The sequence below is a fragment of the Alexandromys fortis genome, unplaced genomic scaffold (genome assembly GCF_014885135.2).
Source record: "Alexandromys fortis isolate MF-2015 unplaced genomic scaffold, M_Fortis_MF-2015_v1.1 scaffold_14, whole genome shotgun sequence".
In the NCBI taxonomy this organism is placed as follows: Eukaryota; Metazoa; Chordata; class Mammalia; order Rodentia; family Cricetidae; genus Alexandromys; species Alexandromys fortis.
In genome coordinates, this window is record NW_026067910.1 from 4,966,008 (window position 1) to 4,986,276 (window position 20,269).

At 39.2% G+C, this 20,269-nt stretch overlaps 1 protein-coding gene across 2 annotated transcripts in view; it reads left to right on the forward strand.

Moving 5' to 3' along the window:
• Nucleotides 1-20,269, forward strand: part of Nt5dc1 (5'-nucleotidase domain containing 1) — a 94,099-nt gene that overhangs the window by 22,383 nt on the left and 51,447 nt on the right. The gene's annotated exons all lie outside the window — the stretch shown is intronic.

Sequence of the window (20,269 nt, forward strand, 5' to 3'; positions counted from 1 at the left end):
TAATCTCATTACTAGATGACTATATTAAACAATTAAACAATGATATAACCTGAAATAACTAGAAATTTCAAGATACATTGAAATTCATATTAAGGCAAATTTGTACAGTCGTTTTTATGAAGAATATCTTAAAAAGGTAACTACAAATGAACCTGTCTGGGTGCCTTGGTAGAAAGCCACTTTTTAAAATCATGCACACATACAAAGATGTCTATAACTGACTGAAGTTTGTTTCTAAGTTACCTGACCGGGATGTCTTCCAGTGATCCTCGGTCCAGACTTACCTGGTGCTGGGAGTTCCTGGCGATGTGTGGGCAGCTTCCCTGGCTTCCTCTGCCCGGTGAGCAGTGGATGATGCCCTCCCACAGCTGCCCTGGGGTATTTATACTGTTTTATCCTCTTACTGCATGAGGTTACGCTGTTTAAGCTCCACCCCTCAGGGGTGGTAAACACTAATTACAGTGGAAAGTCCTATTGGGCAGGCACACAAAATCACGCTGGGTTCTCTTTTCCTTGTTTTCTTATTAAAAAATAAAGTCTTTGTCTTCAATATATATTAATAGCTTTAGCTGTGTCCTTTTTTTCTATATTTCATTTTAGGAGTTCTAACTCCAGTGTGGGTTAATGATGGAATGATGATTTGCCCTTATTTTTAAAAAGTACATTCTTGTATTATTTGATTGAAAATATTTGGTAGAAAATTACGAGAGTTATTTTAGGTAGAATATGAATTTAAGTCATCATGTTAATCCGTCAGTTATTAGAAAAAAAGTTTCATAGAAGTATCTGACCCAAATTTTTGCTAATTTTGAGAGCTTAAACTAAAGGGAAAAACAGTGAAAATGTAGGTACATTATTTTGCATATCAGAATTTTAGAGCAAGCTTTTAGAGGCTAACATAGGGGAAAGATAGCATTAAATATTTCATATTTTCATATTAAATATTTTTAAATTTTGAGACAAGTGCAAGACATCTTGAACTTGTGCAGTTAGCTGTTTAACTTCGCTGAACAGTTTAAATTTTTTGTTCATAACAACACAAAAGTCAATAAGTGGATTTAGATTTTCCTCCTTAACTTTTTATTATACCTTATAGTTGAGAAGCCTGCTAACTTGATAACCCTATGATATGTTTATTTACATCAGATTGCTATTTCATTTCAAAGGGAAAATATCCTCAGGCTTTGCTTTTTAAAAATAAGATTGACTGATGCTACAGGGATCTTGAAGCATCCAGATGAGAAATATTTTTCTCCCAGAGAAATAAACATTATCACCGTCAGTTCCAGTCGGTGGTTTTCTCTTTTACAACCTTAGAGACCTTATTATCAGCTTTCAGGATCTGGAGGAATGTAATAGTAAGGAGTTGAGAGACCAAGCTTCGCCTGCCGTTTAATGTCATCATTTCGTTCTGAGACAAATGAGTTGTGCCGGTGAGCAGGCTTGGAGCAGGTTTGGCGCACAGCATGGATTCATCTAGCTAGCACTAGAGCACTGTGGGCTCAGGATTGACCAGTAACTAGAATACTGGCTGTTGATGAAATAAAAATGTGTTCTTTTCATATTGCTTTTCCTCTTGCAGGTCCTTTCCTGTGTGTGTTTGAACAAATTCTTGTGCAGTTGTTGAAATACAAATGCGTAATTCCTTTTTCCTCTCCCATCTTTTAAATGTTTTGCTTGCTGCCACATTTAACAGTCTATGTTATTGAGATACTGGAGAGAGGGCTCAGTGCTTAAGATTTCTCACTGCCTTCCAGAAGAATGGGTCTGGTTCCCAACACCCACATGATGACTCAAGTTCCCGGGGATCTGACCCCGTCTTCTCACCTGTACTGCTACTGTATGTATGAAATGCACATACATCCACTCAGGCACACACACATACAAATAAATAAGTAAAAAAGAATTTAAACTATATTATTATGTATATTTCTGTGTAACGCTCAGGTATATATATATATTAAATACCACTTTTAGAAGTTTTGTTTTTGTTTGTCAGGGTCCTAGGATAAAGCCCTAGCTAGCCTGATCCTTGTGTATAGCCCAGATACCTCTTAAGTCACAGCAGTCCTCCTGTCTCAGCCTCACAAGTACTGGGAAAACAGAAGTATAACACCATACTTGGTTTTAAATATGGCTTTTTAAAAAAATTAGTTTAGATTATCAGGAGACCCAGAGAGTAGTTATTCTAGTGTAAATGATATAAAAACCAGCTCTTTTAGTAATACAAGCTGCACTGCATCTGAGAGACTACAAAGGGCAAGTGACAGGTCAAGCCAGCCTCCTTTGCACATGCTCAGTAGAGACCATTCTGAACTAGGAGGAACATACCTGCTCCTCAGTGCTGGAAGGAAGACTGTAGAAAGGCATTCTTAGTAATTGTGTGTGTGTGTGTGTGTGTGTGTGTGTGGTCACATCTACACCTGTGCGTATGCTTGCTCCTGAGGCTTTATCTGCTTGGGTCTCATTCCTGTGAACACTCAGCAGAGTATTTCTCAGCTGTAGACGCCGAAATCTGCCCCTGTGCAGTTTGTCCAGCTGTGGCTTCTGCTGATATTTTCAGAACTGCTTCCTCAGCATTTATACCCATCTGGCTTTTCAGCAACACAGTGAAACATATTAGACCAAGAGACTTCTAATCCCCTCCTACTGCCCCCTATAGTCAGAACCCATTTCATATTTGAGAAAAGTAGAAATAGGGTTCATGCTGGGTGGTTGTGTGAACACGTGTGAGTGTCTCCGTCTGTTCCCCAGCTTTGAGGAGTGTGTGTTACTGGCAGACTGGCTCTTCAGCCCTTTTGGCAAATACTGTGCTTATTTCAGCACACGGGCTCTGCCAACCGTTTGCTTTGTTAGTCACATTCTAAGTACTGCCTTGTCCAAAACAGATTGTAGAATCAGAGTGTTTGCTGGCCACACCCACACCTAGTCGTGTGTATAAAACTATTTTTATTCTGGGTGTTTACTCGTAGGTGTTCGGACTGACTGGTCTGTGGCTTTATGAAGGAAATCCATTCTACTTGAAATGGGGCCCTGCCCTCTCGGGCCAGTGAGCCTAGAGGTTTCAATATCAAATATGACTTGCTGTTTTTGCACATGTACAGTTAGCTGCCATTACATACCTTGGGTCAGTCACTCATTCACCAAATATTTCTTGAGTGTCTCTTAGACACTAGACATTTAAGACACTTGGGCCAACACCCTGTGGATAATGCACATTCCTGTGCGTGAAGTGTTTGCACAGTGGTTCTCAGCTTCTTCCCACTGCTCAGTCCTGCGGGCTATGACACAGATTGTTTGGTGTTTGGGGTCTATTAAGGTGGCAAAAGCCCTCAACGTGGCCTTGATATACTCTAAGATGGAATATATAGTCTAATAGCATTTTCAAAATCTTTCTAATGTTAGATACCTAAGTTTTTGTTATTTGTGCTCATATTTTAAGCTTTATTATAGAAAAATTTGATCTTACCTATAAGCAGGGAACGGCCCATCACCTAGTCTTAACTCACTGTCACTCAGTCTCCTTTCCACCCATCCCTTCCACTACAAATTTTGAAACAAGTCACATGTATGATGCTAATTCATCTATTCATATCTTAATAGATGTCTACAGAAAACAAAATTTTTTTAAAAATTTCATATCTTAAAAATTAGTTGTTTCTCAATAATGTCAATCACTTTAGTACCTGTTCATGTTTCCCCAGTTTCCCTCTTAGGTAAAATATGTACATGTAGAGACATATGTATACGTATATGTGTGAATATATACATATATATGTGTTATAGACATGTGTAAATATACATATTCTCATGTAATTTTTAGAGCTTGGTTTACTGTTTGTTCCAATAGTGTTCATAAGGTGCCATTGACTAATAGGTTGCTTACCCCATCTCTTGTTTCCCACTAGAAGTTTATTTGTTGAAAAGCTGGGTCATCTATCCTGTGCACCTACCTGCCATCTGCCTCCGCTGGTTCCACATTAGATTTAGAGTGTCGATATGACAGTTTTGAGATAAATGCATTCACAAACAGAACTCTTCTTTGTCGAGAACACTTTGCTGCTTTAGGAAGAGTAGTCTGGTGTCTCTATTGAAAGCCCTCGGTTGATCATTTTCTCTGGTATTATTAGATATGGATGATTACCCTGGTTCATTATTTCATTATAGGTTTAAAATGCTGGTATGTATGTAACTTTTATGCTTCGTCATTTATTACATCAGCCAAGATATTTGTATGAAGGAAAAAATATCTTTCCCAACTTTTTATCCTGTTTATATAGAGAGAAAAAAGAAAAAGGAAATTGGATTCACCAGCATGTAAAGTAGTGAGCTTTTTTCTCAGCATCCTAATGTAGAGGGGCCTAGATGAGCCAGCTCAGGTACATGCTGCTGGCTTCCAAGCTCAGATATGTAAAACAAAGACTGTTACAGGCATTCCAGCCTCTGGGGCCCATGTAACCACCTAGTAAGTGTGTGTGTGTGTGTGTGTGTGTGTGTGTGTGTGTGTGTGTGCATCTGTGTGTGCGCGCACTCTCACCCATGTGTGCATGCAGAGGTCAGAAGTTCACAGCAAATGTCATCTTCTGCTACTCCATCTTATTTTTTTGAGTCGAGGTCTTTTAGCCTACTAAGGTTAGCTCAGGCAATTAAGCCTCAGTGACTTGCCTGTTTCTGTCCAACACACACACACACACACACACACACACACACACGTGTGCTCGGGAATCATAGACCAGTCTCTCCCCACTAGACTTTTTTATGAGGATACTGGGGATCCCAACTCAGGTCCTCATGTATGAGAGGCAAATCTTTATCAAGTGAACCATCTCTGTGGGCCTTTTAAAAAGCTTCTTTGTCCTCTTATAAATAATTTGTTCCTGTTTTTTTTCTCTTTTCCTTAGATAAATGCCATTGCACTTTCCACCTTATTTTTTTAATGTAACTGATCATCATGAAAACCCTATATATGCAGAGATGATCTTGGCTCCATTTTTGCAGCTTCATCGTACTCCACTATATAGATGAACCAGTGTGTTTTTCGCCACTGTCCAGCTTATTATCATGTTCTTCTATATTTTTCTGCTAAAACAAATATTCTACAGTGAGCAACTTTATAGATATAGATATAGATATAGGTATAGGTATAGGTATAGGTATAGGTATAGGTATAGGTATAGGTATAGGTATAGGTATAGGTATAGGTATAGGTATAGATATATAGTCTAATATCTTTGGAAGAGACTCTTAAAACTTGGATCCATGGGTCAGAAAGAAGGTAAACGCAGAAATGCAATCTCCGATATCATCAAATTCCCTTCCATCAACACTAGATCACTTTACATATTCCCTCAAGTATTATTTCTGCTTCCTCATAGCCTTACAAACAGAATGCATTTGTAATTTTATTATTGACTCTTTAGGTTTAGACCCACCTTAGAGATAAAAATGGCAGTTGGACCGAGTTGATCTGCATACATCTTACAGGGAGAGCATCTTTGCATAAAGCTAAGATGCATGCACTTAAGAGCCGTATCTCTGGCACACTCTTCTTATGCTTAGGGATGTAAACCTGGGCCTTTGATAAGAGCTTCCTTCCATGTATCTCTCCCCTCTGTGATGTATTTTTGTGTTTGCTTGGGAGGTTCCCTTGATGCGTAAAGCTTTCTTTTAAGGGATATAGCATTTTGATTAGAAACATTTTAATTCTTTTATAAACTACAAGCTGTGAAGCTCATGGGGAGCAAAGTTCTGGGGAGGGGGTGTTCCGTTCATTAGGTGGGAAAACTAGCTTCCCTGTTCCTCTTCTATGGGTTTGCTTTCTAAAGGGAGCACTGCGGTGACAGGGCCCACTGAGGGAAAGGGCTAGTGACTCAGCTTGGGCCTCATATTCTTACTCATCAGGATACTGTTGTCCCTCTACCTCTCTTACTTCATCTTTTTTTTTTTTCAGTGAAAGTGGTAAATTCATCCAAAAGTTCAGTTAGGGCCCTCTCTAGGACCCACAGCTTCCAGCGCCACCGTGCCATGCCTCATTCCTCCTTAGAAAAATATGAAGGGACATTTGTTGGTGCTTTGACAGAGTCAAAAGCTAGGCATGATCTGTTTGTGTAAACAGTCTAATGTGGTTTTGTGGTTAGATAGCTTCTGAGGGCTTGGAAAGAGATGCTCATGCAGAAAAACAGGTGTTTATGAAAATCTCCTGCAACTTCGGGTCAGGTCAAAAGACACAGAGTCACTTCAGAAGTTTAGACAAAGGCTTTATGTTTATTTTATTTTCTGTTACACAGAAATTGCTTCGCTATTTATGGTAAGCTTACGGTTTTTATACCTGGCACTTAATGGCATCACCTTCTTTCCATGGCAACTTGATTGAGTTAAAAATGTAGAGCTTTCTGGCCCCTCACCTCAGATCCTCCGTCTACCCAGTGGCTTCACAGCCACACAAATTCTCCTCAGTGCCTGCCAACTTGTGAGGAGAAATAAGTTAGAGTTACAGTGTTGTAGAAGTCATAGTGTGGCCTTTAATTAACTCTTCGTATCCCTGTATGTATTATGCTTCAGAACAACTCTGTAGTCATGGCCTACGGGGGGGGAAAAATGCATGACTTTCCATAAGCTATAAAGTATCTATCTGTTGGTACGTGATGCCTGTAGACATTGCATGGCAAAACAGACCAAGAAATCCACCCTGGAGACTCAAATAATTGTTGAACTTAAAATATGAACAAAGCCATTTCAGAGACTTTTTTATGTCATTAATGCTAGTATGGTGACTCTTTAGCTTTTAATCAAGCAGCCTTGTTGCCTGGGTAACAGACCTCTGCCCTTGAATGTGGGTGACTGTAAGTCAGTGGTTCTCAACCTTTCCCAGGGGTCTCATGTCAGATATCCTGCATATTTGCATTACAATAATTCATAGCAGGAGCAAAATTGAAGTTGTGAAGTAGCAGTGGATAATTTTATGGTTGTGGGTCACGTCAAAATGAGGAACTGTGTTAAGAGGCTGCAGCCAGAAGGTTGAGAACCACTGCTGTAGATGAAATCTCCTGTAACCTCTGGCCCATTACTAACTCTGAGAGTCACCTAGTCTTCTCGTATCTGATTTCCTCACTGGAAAATCCATGAACATCTACTTGTTTTACTTTGCATTTTAAAGGTAATTCCTACATAGAGAAAAAGAGCAAAGAAAATAAAATTTGTATGTCACAGTGATGTACTGATTGTTAATAATTATGACCTTACCCTAATGATCTTGCTAAACATTCTATCAATTATCTCTAGCCCCTTGAAAGTCAGAATAACTCAACCCTTTTGATACCAAGAAGAATGAGAAACAGTAAACAGTGTGTTGTCCTAATCTTGCTTTGTCTTAATTTTACTGATAAAATACCTTAAAATGCAAAATGAGATGTGAAAAATGGTAGGATTGGTTTTCTCGGACATTTGCCAGTTCTTTAACTTTCTGCTGCATTCCACTCGACAGACAGCCCCAGCGCCTTCTACTATAGACACAAGTCTCCCAGAGCTTACACCCAACACAGCCACTTACAGGCTCTGCTCTGGCTTTGTCAGTGGGAACCCGCCTTCCAGGCCATGGAATGGTGTCTTGTCGTCATTCTTATGAGTGGGACTCAAAGATGACTGCCCATTGCTCATTGGAGCACTGTCCTCCACAAGTACAGAACTGAGGAATGGTGCTGGCGGGATGCTCCTGGAGAGCAACTAAGAGCTTTAGACCAGATTTCAGCATTTACAAGGTGTGGGCAGTTTCTCTCATATTTGTAGACATTCAGAGGTGGAGTCATTTGCACAGTGCTGCTTTGTACTGTCCAACGATGTCAGACCTTAACATAGTGGAATTATAAGTGTCCATAACCGCTTCCAAAAGCAGTTTTCACATATAAACAAACAAATAACAACTGTTATGTGAAGGAGCCCCTCGGATTGCTCTCTTGGCCACCAGGTTACAGTTTCAGTGTTCAATTTTCCAATGATAATTAATGATCTGCTAATTATGATATGAAATTTGATGTAAGAGACTTGGTGGAGGCTGGGAGCTAAAATAGAATCAGACAAAGAAACAAAAACAAGGAAAGGAAAGGAAGGGATTCAGGGACCACAGAGATGGCTCATACAGGGCCTGCGGTGAGACTCCCAGCACCCACTTAAGCCTGCTGTGGTCTGTTTTCCCGGTGCTAAGGAGTGGTGAAGATCCCTGGGGCTTGCCAGCTAGTCAGACTAACCAAAATGGCAAGCACCAGGGTCAGTGAGAGATGCTCTCTCAGAGAAAAGAGATTGAGAAAAGCAGCCGCCATGGGCCTCTGACTTCACAAGCACATGAACACACACATGTACACAAAGAACGGAGCTCGGTCTTCGGTATGTAAAGGAATTTCTTTCAACATCTTAGAAACCTAACTGCCATTAAAGATTAACAAATAACTTTTTAGACATGGCTGTACTTCACTTCCCATTTATTTTTTTTTTTTTGGTCCATCCTTAATCTCGATTCCTCGGGACACTGAGCCATTGAGTTTCTTGGTGCAGTAAACTTAGATTACCAACAGCATTTGATCCTTCCCGGCTCAACTCCTTGTCTGTGGGAAATGCCTGACCTTTAAAGGCGGGAGATATTATTGGTTTGGAAGTGAGTATTGAGTAGATGAACAACTTAAGAATCACATTCAGAAGCCGGGCGGTGGTGGCGCATGCCTTTAATCCCAGCACTCGGGAGGCAGAAGCAGGCGGATCTCTGTGAGTTCGAGACCAGCCTGGTCTACAAGAGCTAGTTCTAGGACAGGCTCCAAAACCACAGAGAAACCCTGTCTCGAAAAACAAAAAAAAAAAAAAAAAGAATCACATTCAGAGTCACTGAAAATAGTCATTAGCAATGCAGACCTCCAGCAGACCCAGAGACCGGTAGCTACTACTGTCCGTGTGTAAACTGGGGAAGCAGGGCTGTGAGTGCTCCTTAGGCAGGCACGCTTTTGATGACAGTGCTGATGTAAGAGCTCTAAAACTGTTCCCACGTCTCCTGGGAGCACCCGGGTTTTATGACTCCATTCACATGTTCTTGATAGCAGTAACAGAGCCCCGAGGTTACCTGTTATCCAGCAAAAGTATGTTTGTGCGGAAGCGTCTTTCCCCACTAAAATCCTAGGTAATGTGCCATACCAGCTTTTAGCCAATACTGTAATTTACCTTATTAAAAGAGTTGTCTACAAGTTATATTCAATATCATTCTTGGCTTTATTTTTTGTTTTCGTTTGCTCTTTTGTTTTTTGATTACTTTTTGAGCCAGGGGTTCTCTTATAGCCCTGGCTGTCATGGAACTCACTCTATAAACCAGGCTAGCATTGCCTCTGCCTCCCAAGTGCTGGGATTAAAGATGTGCACCACCATGCCTGGCAGATTCTCAGCTTTCTTATACTTTATTTAAACTGAAAAGAAATCTACAATTAAAATGCTTTAGCATGGCCAGACAATAGTGGCACACACCTTTAATCCCAGCACTCAGGAGGCAGAGATGGATCTCTATTAGTTCGAGATCAGCATGGTCTACAAAGCAAGTTTCAGTACAACCAGACCTGTTATATAGAGAAACCCTATCTAAAAAAACAAATAATAATAATAATAATAATCAATGAAATAAAATGTTGTAGGGCATTTAACCAGTAGATCAGTCAGTATATATACTCCTGGTGATACACAGATTAATAGAAATGGGTTAAATTAATATGTAAGAGTTAGCCATAAGAAGACAGAGCTAATGGGTCAAGCAGTAGTTTAATTAATTTAGTTTCTGTGTGATTATTTTAGGGATAAGCAGCCTCCTTGCAACAAAGCCTAAGTGTGTTTTACAGTTTTATCATTAAAAGTGTGTGTAGGCATACATGTGCCATGATTGTTGAAGCTACCTTGCCTGAGTTGGTTCCATCTTCCTCCTTGCTGAGGTGGGTTCTGTCTCGCTGGTCTGTGAGCTTCTGAGCAGCTCTCTGGAGTGACGGGACTGCTTGTGCGCCACCGCATTATTCACGTGTGGTCTCACAGCAGCAAATATGCTTTTAGCTACTGAGCCATCTGCCACCCCCCACAAATACATTTCATATAGTTGGCCTACCAGACAGCATAGCATCAACGTATAATACGTAGTAGTCCCTCCTATTCTTGCCTGACTGTAAACTGCTGCTCCCTGGCTTGACCCAGCATCATAAGACAGCACCGAATCATACATCCCTGGCCCAGGGAAATGTAGCACAGGGAAATGTAAAAATTCAAGTTGCAGTTTCTACTCAATGCCTTTGCCTGCACACCATCATGGAGTTGAAAAATCATGAGGTGAACTTTCATCAGTCTTTCTTGCTGATAGTTTAGCATTGTGCTGCTTATTTTGGTGTTTGGTATATAATATTTTTAAGACAACTGATTATTTTATGGATAATCTTAGGAATTCAGTTACTCAATAAAATTCACTATAGAAATTTGTTTCACTATAATCAAATAAAAAAGACAAAACCAATTGTTTCACCTAAATGTCACCAGTTGAGGCAGCTGCCATTATGGTGCCTGGTTGAAGGTTTTCTCTACCAGACTCTAACCTGCTATAGTTAGTTGCGCTCTTGTAACCTGTAAAGTGGAGGTCTGTGTGAACTGTCTCAAGTCCTTTTGCAGTTTGTCTAAAAATGAAAGCAGAGATTAGGAGGGTTTTTGTTTTATTTGGTTTGGTTTTTATTATTAGGATTTTTTTTTGCCATGACTTTTGCATTCATGGCCAGGTGCATATCATCATTATGACAATAATACGTAATGGTCATATATTAGTTAAATCAGCCATTTTTCATTTAAATACTTGGTCTTATGTAACTACAATCCTTTTTATAACAATATATAAAAAGCAAGTACATTTTTGTAATGTTAGCATGTGAACTTTAAGAACATCAGCTTTTCTTTGTAGATACCAAGGTGCTAAATATATTCATTTGTTTATTTATTGAACTTGTTTGTCCTGGTTTTCTATATTACCTAAATAAGACTCTAAATGTAGAACTCAAATATTTGTGTGTATTTATATTACCCTTGACTTCCAATAAGGTAGTGACTAGGTTCTTAGGATTTTATTTGTAGTCTACAACCAGAACTTGGAACAACTGTACATTTCTTAGGACTGTACACAAGAATGGTGAACTAGAGACATTGTCCTCCAATGACTTAAAGCTCTTTCTCCATGTAACAGCCAAAATGTGTGCTAGGAGTATGAAACCTGGAAATGACATGAACTATACTCTGTGCCACTTTTTGTTAACGCTGCTGGATTTACTGCTAGTGGAGAGGTGCAGAGGAAAAGAGCTCACCTAGAAAGTAACGCTGAAGTTGTCTCAGGGTCAGTGAGTATGCCATGGACAGATTTGGCTGGCAAGGTGCTTGTTAAATTTAATACACCAGGAAAGATATGATTATTCACATGTGAAGCATTGCACTGGATTATAAATTTTATAATATATAAAACATTCCTCTTGCTCTTTGAAATTTCATGCTCTACAAAATGCTGTATTCTACAGGACAAATAATAACCACTGACTACTAATGTAGCCAAATGCTTTTGACTGGAAAGGTGAGCTAGGGTGGAATATTTAATTTTCCAACATCACCCAGCCCAAGTTAGGTATTCTTCACTGTGAAATTCTAAAAGAAAAATTAGTGACATTAAATTAATGGAAAAATAGAAATGCTGATTTTCAAAACAGGACTTCCTCTGTTCTTATCTCTTAACACAGAGCTTGTTACATCACTGTTTCAGGACAGTCACAAGCTGTATATTCATTGAAGATTATAACATGGGCCCTGCTAGTTTATTAGAAGTCCCGCTACTGAGATCATTCTTGCTTCAGCTCTCTTCTATTATCTGTTTATCTACTGTGCTGTGTCTTTTACTGTCAATATTGTAGAGTTATCATTGAGTTCCAGCTATCTAAATACAAAATTTGCATCATCTCATTGAAATGCAAAGATTATTTTTTTTTGCTTTTAGCAATTATTCTTTTATAGGATACTACTTTATGCTTAACAGTAATTTTATGGCTGAGTTTAAAATTGTTGACCAATCACATGTAATTTTTTTGTAGCTTAACTTTTTTTTAACATGTGTGTGATGATATTTGAAAGTACCATACACCTTCCCAGGGCTTTGCGTTTGGTTATTTTTGTTGCTCTGTCTGTCTATCAGTCAGTCAGTCAGTCAGTCAGTCAGTCAGTCAGTTGCCTTGTTCTGCTGTGGCAAGCACTGAGCCTAGGGCTTCAGTACACTAGGCAAACACTCCATCACTAAGGTATACTCCCAGTCCACGTTTAATAGTTGTTTTAATTTGGTATGAAGTCAAGCCCCTCTGCTGAGTGTCAGGGCAGACTTGGTCCTCCCTTTCCTGTCCCTGAGAGCAGCAGAGAACAGGAACATTCGTCTCCATTTCCCTCTCATATCACAGATACTTGGCGCACTGTGCCCCGCCTTGTCAGTTACAGTTGTAGTTAGTACTGATTGGGGGACCGTCTGTATTTCATATCAAGAGTCTTTGGGGAAGAATATGAGGCAGTGGAAATCCCTGGAACATGATAAGTGAACCTAGAGAATCTTAAAATTTGACTCTAGAATGTAATTAAAAATTAATCAAATAAAAATTGTGCAATCCATCAAGGTATGTTGGCTGTTTACTCTTTGGGGGTGAGTGTGTAAATTTGTAGTGTGTAAGCCTCAGAACACATGGAGATTTGAGTACCCACTATGCAGCTGGTATATTCAGGCTGTCACATCTCATATGCTGAAATACTATACATACATGTTAGCATATATATTATAGCTCATGTAATATACATACAGTTGTATCTCAGAGGACAGAAACTAAGGGAAAAAGTTGGCTTTTAGGAGGGCACTTGGATGAATTGAGGCAGAGGCAGGATACTTTGGCATACGCCAGTCTTTACCATGTGAGTATTGTCTGAGAACAAATATAATCTATGCCCACTATCATCATATTTTTAAAAAATTTTTAAACCAAAAAGCTAAAAAAAATAGCATGTTTTGTTGCTATTTGATACACATGCCATTCAAATATTACCTTCTTTAATAGCATTTAAGTACAATAATAAACAACGTTCCTATAATTATATTTACCATGTATTTTCACACTAATCCAGCTCCACCTTGCATTGTCTTGGACTATTGTTGTGAATCTTTGCTTTCATTTCCTGTCTGTGGCCATATTAACAAGTAAAGTACACCAGTTTATGTTGCATCTTTTTCAGCACGTTGGCTTTTGGCTGGGAAGAAGTAACTGGCAACTAAGAAGTTGGTGTGCTAAACTAAGCAGTAACTAAGTTGAATTGCTGAGACATGTTTGGTTTCCTTTTTGGCTTATAGAAAATAAGATGGACAAAGTGATATTTAATACTGAAATTTACTTAAGTGCACTGACTCTTTTAAAACTATATTTTGAGTGATTTGCTTCATTAACAATTATTGTTAAGTTAAATCAAAGGTAAATAAAAGTGGGAAAAAATAGGGATGTAGCCAATGAAATACATTCAGTAAACATATAGTACATGACCTGGGTGTTTTAGTTACAGTTCCCACTAAAGAGCCAATTCGTGCTTTCTGTAACTGAAGGACACTGAGTATCTCAGTGCCAAGAAGCGACTCTACTTCTTGAACTTGACTTGACTTTTGGGCCTTTAGCTGACTTTTTACATTTCTCAGATTTTGCTTTCTTTAGGACAGGTGTGTTAACCATGGATAAATACAGTGGACATTAAGTCAAGAAAGTCCTCAGAAGTATATTTTACCTGGCAGAATATTTAGGGTAATTATACATTTGGTTCACAATTTGGAGGTGTAGATGATATTATTAGCAAATTCCACACAATTTTAAATGAAGAACTTTTCTATAATTAATAACTTAAACCTCTTTCCATCACTGCAGTTTTTCAGCTGTTTTAATGTTCTGATTTATGCTTCTTTCCACTATGTGTAACAGGAAGTCAAGTAGACACTGGGTTGACTGCATTTTTTAGGATTAGAGTCTTCTAAATTATTTCTGTGCCAGTGTTAACAGAACACTCTAGTCAAGGCTCCTTTAGTCGGTAATAAGTTGAGTCTGAAGTGGAGCTTTCAAAACACTGTTATGTTTGAAGAGTGGAGAGCATATCCCTGCTGCCATTAACCAAGGTGAACCAAAGGAGAGCTGTCATGAGTATCTAGACTCCAGAGAAATAGTTATTTTCCAGAAGAGTCTAAATGAGTTGTGCTGATACAGAAATGAAAAGGGACAAGTGGAAATTGTTGATCTGACAAATCAGACTAGAGACTAATGAAGAGCCTGTGGTGTGGCGTCTGCATGTAAAATAAGTGGGGGAAGAGTCTGGGGATCAGACTGGAGAGTCTCTTGACCCAGCTCTTTACCGTAGAGCTGAAGACACTTAAAAGGTGTTTGACTTAGACAGAGACTCAGGATTTAGACTACAGGGTTTTACCTACTGTTCAGTGTCCTTTCCTGTCCCACTTCCAAACAGTTGAGAATTGGCACATTGTTAAACCATTGTTCCCTCTGGTGTCTTTCCTCAGTGAATGCCTCCATACAGGAAGACATGACAGAAAGCCTGTGGGCCTTGTACACTGCAGCCCAGATGGTTTGAGCTACAAGGAATAGTTATGTTGGGCCTGTTAAAAAAGACTGGTCTTTAGAAAAAACACTATCAGGCTGGGTATAAAGGAGTTTATTTACAAGAGTGGCCCAATTAGATGGGTGTTTGATTTTTTTTTAAAAAACCCTGTGGCTGCAATATGGAGAACATTCTGAGGAAATCAGTGCCCACTGAGAAATCGGTTGAAAGAATGGTGTGTTAGAAGAGAATTGTGCAGTGGAAGCTGATGAAGTCCGGAGAGGGGTTCCTCTTAGGTCCTGTTCCTTTTCTGTACAGATTGAAGCATTAATAGGATAGTATTTGCTAAGCTTATTTTAATTTCAAGTATTGGCTCTTGTTGCTGCCTGCCATTACTCCTCTAACAGATTGTCTGGTGTGAATCTGAAGAGACTTGGTGTATTTTATGTCTTGTGATTACCAAGTGTTTGCTTAAATTAAATATTACTTAACTTTCTGTGTAATATTTACAAATTCATATTTAGCATTGCATAACATGGCTTAAGTGCTGTATCAACATTTAAATTTATAATCAGAAATATCCATGGTATATAGGGTTTTTTTTTTTTGTTTTTTGTGACTGGAGTTCCCTCATGAACCCAGAAGTTTATTAACATTCAGCAAATGAAATATACTTTGTAACATAGAGGCAGTGTATCAAGATATCCAGATGCCAGTGAGTGCTAGGGATGGAGAGGCCACAATCTCCATCCTATAATCATTCCAAAGAAGAAAATACACATGGCATGTATATTTGTGAGGTTGAGTTTATTAAGAGGGGGTGTTAATTATTCCTGTTACTATTGGTGCTTATTTTCCTTGCTATATGTGGGGTGGGGTAAACCAGGAATGTATATTTAGATCATGTTAAATAAAATGGCTGGGGAAGGAGAAAGGTTTTAGGAACTGCAGTACATCCTCACTCTGTGGGTGAGAGTTCTCTCTTCCAGTAGGAAGGGGAGCTCTTTGCTATGCCTGACCTTCCCTCCCCATTCCTGGGACATCACGGTATATAGTTTTATGGCTTAATAAGGTAATAATAATATGGTATTTGAAGGCCCTTTGGAATTTAAAGTGTTATTGTGTAGATTGAATTCTTGACATCTCCAGGCTTATATAATTTTCTGGATTTACTTGGGGATTAGACTTTACAGCTCATAATTGCAATATTTTCAACCTGCTCAGCCTCCTGTTGACCTCTAACAGAGGTGGTCATCCCAGCCTCAGTGCCTGCTACACCTCCTGTGTGCCCCATTCCCCAGCTTGTGCCTCCTCTTCAGGGACTCTGTGGCTTTCTTACAATCATGGCATTCATCTTGGATCTTGTCCATAAACGCAAATTCAGTGCATGTTTTTCTTAGGTAACTTCTTTTCGAAATATATTACAGAGGAAGTAAAATCCTTTTAACATTTACACTGGTTTTGATTTTCATAGACTGTGATCATATGGTTAAAAGCATTTGTGGATAAAAATTGTATTCCATTCATTCACTATTCACATATATTGAGCTCTTTCATACTATTCTGTATTTAAGTTCATTTACATAAAGTTAATGATCTGTATGTGATCTGTTGGTATGCATTTAAAATTCAGTGTTATCGAACATGCAATAAGGAAAAACATAATTATTGGGTCATTAACTTTAGAGTTAGGTTTATAGACAGAGTAATTGAAACCTTATTTTATATTCTTCTCATTTATTTTGGAGGTAAGGCATCTATTTCAGCTTGTCCATATTAAGTACTGACTTAGATTCCCACAGCAAATATACCTTAAATTTAAAAATAAGCAACAACAAAGCAATTCTCCTCAGTGGGTGAAGAATAACAACCTTTTTCTCAGTTGTTGAGAGGTTTATGAACTGATAGTTGTGTGTCATCAAGTATTCTTTTGTTTCTGGAACACCAAAGTGTTTATTCTGGCTTATGAACCCTTATAAAGACGTGCTATTAGGAGAGTAGTTGGTGCCAACTTTATTGAAAACAACTATTTTATTTTGCTAAGGCACTTACCTTGCCGAAGATGCAGGATTACAGTGACTTGCTTGATTCTGCAACTTTCCGCCTTCCAAAAGAGAGACATGGAAATTTTTTTGAGATGGTAGAACTCATTGTATTTCAGAGTCTGTTTTCAAAGAACACACTGTGTCCTTTTTTCATTTTTATTATACTCTACAGTTGACATCAGAAATGCAAGTTTTGAGCTAATGAAAGCTTCAGAGTTTTCAGTGAGTGTAAAGAACTGAAGATTATAGGGGTTAGTTGACTTTTTTTTTTAACCTAATCATTATAACAGTTTTTGTGTAAGCGGGAAAGGGTATGCATATGAGAGCACACCTGTATGTGTGTGCAAATGGAGGCCAGAGCAAGATGCTTCTTTGCCTCCTATGTTGGAGTTATATGCGTGTGCAGCAAAACCATGGTTGGCATTTTTATGTAGGTAGGTGCTAGGGATTGGAACTCAGAGCGGGCAGTCTACACTGAGCCGTCTCCTCAGCCCATGAGTAGGGTCTTAATGGTGTGTGTGTGGACGTGTGTGTGCATGTGCTCACGTGTGTGTCTGTGTGAGCGCATGTGTGCACACAAGTGCAGGCTAGGAGGCTAGAGGGCAATAGCAGGTATCATTACTTAAGGGCCATCCATCATGTCTTTTGAGACAAGGAAGCCCCAAGGAGCTACCAGTCTCTGATTCCCCAGCTCTGGGATTACAATTAGGCACCACCATGCTTGGCTTGTCCACTCTGGGTTCAAACTCGGGGTCTCATGCTTTCATAGCAGCACCGTCCCAGCCGAGCTTTCTCCCCAGACCCCAGTTGTTCGGGTTCTGTTACCGTTTAACTTCCATCACTTTTGCACTGTCCTCTTCTTACTGATGTAGATCCTTTTGCCTCTTGATTCAAAATTCAGGAAAGGAAACATTAGCTGTCTCATTCACCTCTTGTTTTTACCTGTGAACTCAACCATCATAGTAACAGGCACACAGCTGATCACAGAGCTTGGTGTCTCTTCACTGCAGTTTGGTGCTTGTGTACTGGGTTCATGTCCCTGAGACTCCCCCAAGACTATCAGTCACTGTCTTTTCTTTTCTAGGTCTTTATTTGAACTTTAACATATTTGAGACATTAGTGTCTATAGTCCCACAGTTCCTTCTCTTTCCTCCTGGCCTCCCTCCCATCATAGCTATACTGCATGGACTAACCTACACTTTTCCATTTTCTTTGGTCATGCTGCCATTCTTGTAAATACCTAACTTTATGAATTAGCCTGTCACAAAGCTCTCTCTTCTGTTTTTCCTACCAACCACGAGTTTCCTTTGTCTGGTATCCTGACTTCTGATTTGGCCATCTCATGAGTATTGGGATTCCTAAACGTCATATATCTGGACCACTTTTTCCACCCTTGCATAACTTCTTTCAGCATTTCCTTTCTTGCTTTCTTCTCCTGTAGCCTCTTTGTAGGATTGCTTGCCTCCTTTCCATGGCTTATTTGAACACTGTTTGAAGCTTAATAGATACAGGGAGTCAGAACACTATTACAGCTAACCTGATGAAAAGTACTATATTGCTACACTCAGGATAAGAGAAGTTAGGTATTTCTAGAATATAATAAGAGAGGTAGATTGTACAATATCAAGTGTTCTGGTTGGTGGAAAGACTGAGGAGATGACTTTGAGATTTATAGTTGAGTCATTTGAAGATATATAACTTAAAGAATGAGAAAAATGAGGGAACTTTCAAAGATGACAGTTCTATCTTTGAACATGCAGAGTTGGAAGGATTTGTTGGTCTTTAACTGTTCATTTGGATGTGTGAAGTCCAGAAAGAGAGAGCTCACATTCCCATGACGAATTTGAAAGGAATAGTTGTGCAGATAGGCATGAGAGCATACAGCACAGCAGACGAGAAAAGCTAAGTAACCAATGTGTTTCCCATCCTTTCTGTATGTTTCACATATAATTGGTTGTAACCAGGACAGGTTATGTAGAGGCCTTTCATGTACTGTGTTCCATTTCCTTGGCCATTATTTACATGGGTTATAATGCCTGGAGTACCCCACTCCTCTTATGGTGAATTCCACTTATTGTACTCCATTATTTACGTACACACAAACACTCATGTGCATGTACACAGAATCTTCTCCAAGACGCTGCGATGAGGTGTGTTCCTTCTTTTTTTGTTTCTGTAGCACCCTACAGTGGCACCTTTTGGCTCTGTGACGTTTATGTCTAGCCCCATTCCTGTAGACAGTATCACCTGTAGACTTACAGTGTGTGGTGATAAGTCTGATGCCAAATCTACTTCTTTGTCAAGGTAAATGGAATTTTTGTGAGTTGCTTTATAAGCACTCAGCTAATTAAAGTGCACTGAAAAATTAACGTGGACCTAATACTTGACTATATTCATATTTAAACATGACTTTTTAAAAGTCTGGGAAGAAAAATCCATCAGGACTTTTTTTGTTTTTCTCCGTAAGTTCACCAAAGGAAAGAAACAGTAGATTTAAACCAGCTGTGCCACTCTGGGCTGCTGCTTATTTTCTTACATAATAGAAAGTAGGAAAGGTGTCACTTTGTGCTTTACCACTAGGTGGCTGAACTGCATTGCTTTGGAAAAGAACTAAAATCACTTGAAGTAGTTAGTTCAGTGTTCAACATTTAACAATATGTTTTTCACTTGCAAACGGTGCATGTGCCTTTGTATACACATAAACGTACATATATATGTATGTACACATACATACAAATGTGCTTGTATAAATACTTTTGAGTAGTAGAGTTAATTAGATTTAAGCTTTGTGGGAGCCTAGGCAGTTTGGATGCTCACCTTACTAGACCTGGATGGAGGTGGGTGGTCCTTGGGCTTCCCACAGGGGCAAGGAACCCTGATTGCTCTTCGGGCTGATGAGGGAGGAGGACTTGATTGGGGGAGGGGGAAGGAAATGGGAGGCGGTGGCGGGGAGGAGGCAGAAATCTTTAATAAATAAATTAATTAATTAAAAAAGAATTGTTTCTTTAAAACTCATCAAAACTTTGAGCTTTCATGCTTTTAACTCCATTTATAAGATTTGTTGCATGCAAAATGAAGATTAGTACAGCTTAAAAAGATGGTCTTGCACAGAGTTGCACAACCATAAGCTCTAAAGTTTTCACAAACGGCTTGAGATGCATGTGTAGCCCTGTTGTAACCCTACCGATTGTCTGGTAAGAACAATCACTTACTTTAAACATCTCTTCAGTCTCTTTCGGTCAAATCACGCATAAATACCTCTACCTTTGTTCAGGTTTTTTGTTGGTTACCCATGTGGTATTGCCATTTACCTCCAGGTGTCAAAAGCACTCAAAATTACAGCAGTTTTGTGTGACTCAGTGTAATGACTTCCTTATTAGTAGTGATTTTCACTTCTGTGTTCCCTGGATAGTACCACAGAGAAGGCTCTCAACTTGACCTTGATACTTGTCCCTCTGTCTTCTCTAAAACTCTGTGGGTGATATGTATACAGAATTGTAATTTGATCAAAATAAGTTGGGGGATAGGCCATGTGACATACCAAATGTTTTCCAACTGCCTTTGTTTGGGAAACT